Consider the following 5624-nt stretch of genomic DNA (forward strand, 5'->3'; position numbering starts at 1 on the left):
CCCTAATGAGGTTCAGAAGCTTATCCTGGAGTAAGGGCATATGCTATTTAGTGCTCAACAATACTTAATTGCTTATTCCCCCTCACAGTTAGATTGGGGCTTTGGGACTGGGTTCCGGCAACGGAATGTAGGACGATGCAATGTGAGGCACTTCTAGGCTTGGCTCTCAGAAAATATCCTGCAGAGGGCATCTGGATGGCTTAGTCAGTTGAGCATCCGACTTCAGCTCAGGTCATGATCTCATGGCTCGTGAGTTCAAGTCCCACATCGGGCTCTCTGCTGTCAGTGCGGAGTCCCCTTCGGATCCTCTGTCCCCCCACCCCTGCCTATACCCAGCTCATGATCTGTCTCAAAAATGAATAAACATTAAAAAAAAAAAAGAAAACATCTTGCATAACCATGCAGCCCTTCCTTTTGTTCCACTATGATTGTGGAAGCCATGTGTTGTAAGACTACAGATACATATGTGCTACCTGATCTGCACCTAACTGCGGTGGGAGCCAAAACTAAACTTTATCATGTTGAGCCACTGAGTTTTTAGACTTTGTCAGCCACCATAGCCTACCTTAGCCTATCTCTCTAGGGAACCTGAGGCCAGCCTGTCTGGCCTGCCCTGTGAGCAAGCTTGGAAGTAGATCCTCCTCCAGTGGAGTCTTCAGACTACTGCAGCCCTGGCTGACACCTTGGGAGACCCTGAGCTAGAGGTACTCAGCCAAGCTGTGTGCAGATTCCTGACCCACAAGAATTGAGATAATAAATATTTTACTCTTCTAAGTTTCTAAGTTTGGGGGTCATTTGTTACACAGCAATAGAACACCAATACAGTGCTCCATTTGGCAGCACATATACTAAAATTGGAATGATACAGAGTAGATTAGCATGGCCCCTGCATAAGGATAACATGCAAATTCGTGAAGCATTCCATATTGAAAAAAAATCAATACAAATACACCTGTCCATCAATAGGTTAGTGGATAACCAAACTGGTATATCCATTCACTGAAATGTAACTCAGCAATAAAAAAGAATTAACTGTTGAACTACAACATGGATGAGTCCCCAAATAATATTTAGATAATTAGAAGCCAGACAAAAGAGTACATACTGTAAGATTCAATTGTTGTAAAATCTAGAAAATGCAAACTAATCTAGTGTGGAAGAAAACAGATCAGTGACTACCTGGGATTGGGGTGAGTGGGACAAGAATGAGTGGAAGCACACAAAAAGATGACAAAGAAGCATGAGGAAACTTTAGAAAGTGGTAGCTATGTTCACCATCTTGATTGTGGTGATGGCTTCATAGGTGTAAACATGCCAAAACTTAAAATATTTGTTGTTTATTGCATGTTAATTACAACTCAGTAAAGCTGCATACCTGTGTCCAACCGTACAACTCTAAAATCATTGATTTTGTTTGAAGAAGTGATTTTTGTTTCAGCACCTTGATCCAATGGTGCACTCTTCCCCAACCTTGCATTTGCACAAACCAGCACCCTCATAATCTTGTGTGTGTGTCTCCCTGTTAAAGAGGCACCCTCAAATATACCTACTTTCTTTCAAAGTAATGACCAGTTAAAAGTGATTGTCAATCCCCTGGTCCCAGGTTTGTGGGCATTGCACTTACTCTATGGCATTGACCTTCCCCTTCACAATCCTACCCCCAAAGCAAAACTAGAGGCTCGCAAGCTTATGCATTCCCAACAGCCAAGGAAGCTTGTTAGAGTGAACAGATGAGAGTTTGCTCAACCAAGTTTATTAACAATGTAAAGAATAATCAAGCAAGACTGCATTCTGTACATTGTAGGGACTGCAGGGAAAAAAACAAACCTCTCAGAAACCTTAGCCCACAGAGCTCTAAATCAGGCACCATGTGCACCTTTTAAGACCTCTTTAATATGGCTTGTTGGTTGTTTTGCTTTCTGATATGAACAGCTGTGTTTATTTCTAATATTCCCCCATTCATTTCTTTAACTACCCACACCTTTGCCAGCTATCTGAAGAGTCACCATAACAGAAAGCATACATGATGCAGGCATGAAATATAAAAGTAGCTAAAATTTTGGTATGACTTTAACCTTCCAAAGTACATATTCAAGCGCTTGAAACCTTTAGTGGCTGACTAAGCTTCTAGAAGCCATAACTTAGGAGATACCCAACGCATTTTATAATGAATGAATTAGTGGATCATTTGATTTCAGCGGAGCTGAACACCATTCAATGGTTTTAATTATGTCCTGATTAAAGAAATTACATTTATTATTTGTAGAATTTGCCAAGGAAATGGTGCCAAATAACATTACACACACACACACACACACACACACACACACACACACACACAAATAAACACACATATTATAGACACGGCAGTTTACAAATCCTTATTTACTTTATACTTTTTATGATGAAAATCCTATTACAAGGTTGTCAACAAACCCTGTTATATCTCACTCCTTGAAAAAGACTTGCTGGAAGTCCCTTGAATATTTTGAGATGCCCAGGATTTCTGGGTAACAGTATTACTTTCTGATACTCTCAAATTTTTTTCTCCCAGTTTGGAGATTGAGAACTGAAGACAGGGTATATCCAACTCATCAATGGCTTCCCCCTAACATCTCATTCTCTCCTGATATCTACCTTATTTGTTTACTTTTCTTTCCTTCCTCTAGCCATCTAACACCATAGCAACTGTCTTTAGCCCTTCAGGGCCCTCCTGATTTTAAAAAGACTCAGAGAGGTCTGTGGCAGGCCACTGATGAAATGTACAACCCCATGCTGTTTTCTAGTATCAGTCTCATCTGAAAAATAGAATGAGTTTAAAGTAAGAGCCACATGGGAATTAAGGAATGAGGACTTGGTGAATCAGCGGGCAGAAGTCTACTAGATAAGAGGTGGGGCTCTGAAGTTTAAATCAACACAGATGAAAAGAGGAGAATCAGTTCCCAGGAAAGAAAAAATGAAGGGCTGCTGCTCTATACTTGGAAAATTATGAAAAGAAGTAAATGATGTCTGAATTCTAGCTCTATTACTGAAAGCTATATGACCTGTCTCAATTTCCTCATCTACCAAAAAAAAAAAATCATAATATTTACCTTATAGTATATACTGATGCCTCAAATCTGACATGTTATAAATAAGGTATAGTGCATAAATATTTTAGAATAGTTCCCAACACATAATAACTAGAAAATGATGCAGTTTTTCTGTAGTATTTTCCAAAGTTTGCAAAGAGGAAAACTTATTTTATGGGACATTATTTGGAATTACATGAAAAATAGTTCTGTGGTCAAATTATAATATATGGAGTTAAATAATTTTAAATTGTTTTTATTAATTTGGGGCCTCTTAAAACAATTAATAGCCTAATATCTATTGGGGAGATATTATATTTAGCATTTCCCAAATTTATTGAACCAAAGGACAATTTTGGCTACATTCTGTGGAACACTCATTGGCAGTGGTTAATTATCTAATGGAAGACAAAGAATTTACTTAGGATAAATTTGCAAATGATAAAGTTTAGCTTTGACAAGTGTGTTCATTTCTAGAAAGACGCTAGTTTTAATTTTAGCTTTCATGCACTTTCTATTTTAATGTCTAATTACCTTGTTACATAGTTTTATTATTTAATAAATATGAGATAAATATTAGAGGCACCATAATCTTCCAATGCTCAGGACTTCTAAAAAGTCTTAATTTAGCCCAGCTCTTTGAGAAAAACTGGTCTAGTATAGTTTGAATATACTTCCATAGGATTAGTAAATAAGAGGACCTAGTAAATAAATAGTAAGTATCATTCATAGAAATTAGAGAACTCTGAGCAGTAATGGACTTTCATAATAAAGGGTCAATTCACCAAGAAAGCATAGCAACCCCAAATGTGTATATACCCAAAAAAGCTGGAAGGGAGGGCTCCACCCCAGTGCACCCAAAGAGGAAATTTGCCTTATAATGAATCAAACCTGGAGTCTCACCCATACTTGATTCAGATGATATTTAAATGAGATTTTTAGAATTGGAGTTGATATTGGAATTTGTTAAGGCTTTGGGGGCTATTAAATGCATTTTGTACATGAGAAGTACATGGATTTAGGGGAATCACAGGGAGGAACATTATGGGTTGAGAACCCCCAAAATTCCTACATTGAAGTCCTAACCCACAGTGCCTCCGAATGTGGCTGTATTTAGAGATAGGGTCTTTAAACAGGTAATTAAAGTTAAATGAGGTCATTGGGATGGACCCTAATCCAATGTGACTTTACAATGATGCCTTTACAAGAAGAGGAGATTAAAACATCCAAAATCCATTCATAAATCAAGAAGAGAGGCCTCAAAAAGAAAAAAAAAAAACAAAACACCAATACCTTAATCTTGGCCTTTTAGCCTAGACAAGTGTGACAAAATACCCCTCTGTTGTTTGAGCCACTCAGTCTGTGGCTAGCAACTAGCAAACTAATATAAATCCAAAATACAAGAAGTAAAACTGATAGAACTGAAAAGAGAAATAGAGTATCCCCAGTTAGAGTTGGAGACGTCAACACACCTCTTTTAGTACTGGATAGAACTAGTCATCAGAAAACCAGTACAGATATAAGAATTGAATAATATTATCAACTTATATGTAATTGACATTTATACTCTAAATTGTCATTGTGCTTATAAATTGACATGTAAAAAATGCCACCAGACAATAGCAGAATACATGGGAATTCTTTTTAAGTACACATGGAATATTCACCAAGATAGATAATACTATGTGTCACAAAACAAACATTAATACATTTCAAATCACTGAAATAATAAAAAAAATGTGTTTTCTGATCATAATGGAATTAAATGAAATCAATAGCAGAAAGATAACAGAAAAGTCTCCATACTGGTGGTTAAACAATGCTTCTAAACAATCTATGAGTCAAAGAAGAAGTATCAAGGGAAATTTTAAAAAATGTTTTGAACTGAATAGAAATAAAAATACAATGCATAAAAGTTTTTTAGAATGCAGCTAAATCAATGTTTAGAAGATATTTTTAAATATCATTAAATACTTATATTACAAAAGAATAAAGATCTCCAATCAACAATATAAGCTTTTACCTTAAGAAAACAGACACAAAAAAGTAAATTAAGTCCAAATCAAGTACAAGAAAGAAACAATAAAGTTAGCAACAGAAATTAATAAAATTAAAAACAAAAATAGGGGCGCCTGGGTGGCGCAGTCGGTTAAGCGTCCGACTTCAGCCAGATCACGATCTCGCGGTCCATGAGTTCGAGCCCCGCGTCGGGCTCTGGGCTGATGGCTCGGAGCCTGGAGCCTGTTTCCGATTCTGTGTCTCCCTCTCTCTCTGCCCCTCCCCCGTTCATGCTCTGTCTCTCTCTATCCCAAAAATAAATAAACGTTGAAAAAAAAATTTTTTTTAAATAAATAAATAAACAAATAAATAAAATATTAGAGAAAATCAATGAAACTAAAATCTTGTTTTTTTAAAAAAATAATAAAATTGATAATCTTCTAGAAATACAGTCAAATTAAAAAGAGAGAAACACAAATTACCAGTAAAGGAATGATATAGGAGATGTCGCTATAGACCATGATGGCTTTAAAAGGATAGTAAGTGAATACTACA

At 36.6% G+C, this 5624-nt stretch overlaps 1 non-coding gene across 1 annotated transcript; it reads left to right on the top strand.

Annotated features, from left to right (window-relative positions):
- The first annotated feature begins 824 nt into the window (after positions 1-824).
- On the top strand, positions 825-931 carry LOC122475554. Its single transcript, XR_006295236.1, has one exon. It is a non-coding gene; the product is annotated as a U6 spliceosomal RNA (small nuclear RNA).
- Positions 932-5624: the final 4693 nt, after the last annotated feature.

Source organism: Prionailurus bengalensis, chromosome D4, assembly GCF_016509475.1.
Source record: "Prionailurus bengalensis isolate Pbe53 chromosome D4, Fcat_Pben_1.1_paternal_pri, whole genome shotgun sequence".
Taxonomy (NCBI): Eukaryota; Metazoa; Chordata; class Mammalia; order Carnivora; family Felidae; genus Prionailurus; species Prionailurus bengalensis.